The sequence below is a fragment of the Pteropus vampyrus genome, unplaced genomic scaffold (genome assembly GCF_000151845.1).
Source record: "Pteropus vampyrus isolate Shadow unplaced genomic scaffold, Pvam_2.0 Scaffold442, whole genome shotgun sequence".
In the NCBI taxonomy this organism is placed as follows: domain Eukaryota; kingdom Metazoa; phylum Chordata; class Mammalia; order Chiroptera; family Pteropodidae; genus Pteropus; species Pteropus vampyrus.
The window spans coordinates 252,891-253,915 of NW_011889223.1; positions in this window are offsets into that span (position 1 = coordinate 252,891).

A 1,025-nucleotide genomic window follows, 5' to 3' on the forward strand; every position below is an offset into this window, starting at 1 on the left:
TATTTCGTGTGCATTAGCCGCCTGGCTTCAGAGCTGATTCAGTGGCAGACACAACGGGACCTCGAAACCCTCTTCTGTCTCGGGACCTGGCCTCCGGGGCCTGGGCCGAGGCTCTGGGGTTCGGGGCGTGTCCCCAGACGGCACCGTGCAGCACACCGCAGCGGTTCTTCCTGCTCATCCCCGAGCTCCTGAGCCTGGCTGACTCTTGGGCCCCCTGAGTCCCCAGACCGTGTTAGGGGAGGAGGGCCACCTGCAGGGAGCAGCCGGGGTGGCGGGCAGAGGCCTCAGTGCTGTCGGTGGCCCTGGGAGCCCAGCTTGGAGTCACCTGCTGGTCCCCACTCACCTTACGACCCAGGGACAGAGCACACACCCCGCGTGGGGCCTGCCGGGCCTCCGTCCCTCCCACCCGCTCCATCGCGGGGCCCCTGTGTGGATCCTTGGCGCTTCTGCTGCTTCAGAGGCTGTGGGGCGGCGGTGGTGGTGCTGCGTCCCAGGGCCCCCCCGTGGCACAGCAGTGACGCCTGTGAGAGGTGGGAAGGCAGCCAGCAGAGGAGGGAGGCCGCGCCTGGACACGCCCGCCCTCGCGAGCCTGGTGTTCACCTGGCACAGGTACCGGAAAGGCGGGCGGGAGGGGCTGCACCGCGTGGGGCCCCGTGGTCCTGTGTGTAACGTCTGGGGACCGTAGACGTGATGGCACTGTGACGGGACGTGGGGGCGGCGTCTGTTCAGTGGAGGGACCTGGGGGCTGCCCGGGGGCCCAGGCTCACAGGCCCAGGTCTGGAAGATGGTGGACACAGGAGGGCGCTCCGTCTGGACGGCAGTGAGGGCGGCTCAGGAGGGGCTTCCTGCAGCAGGACTGGCCTGGACCCAAGGGCTGATGGACGGATGGACAGATGGAGTATGGACGGATGGATGGATGGACAGATGGAGTATGGGCTGAGTGAGCAGCAGGTGGCGGGGCGGGGGCCAGGGCTGTGTGGACGGTGAATGTCAGCACCGCTGAGGCCGAGCGCCCCGGGCCTGCC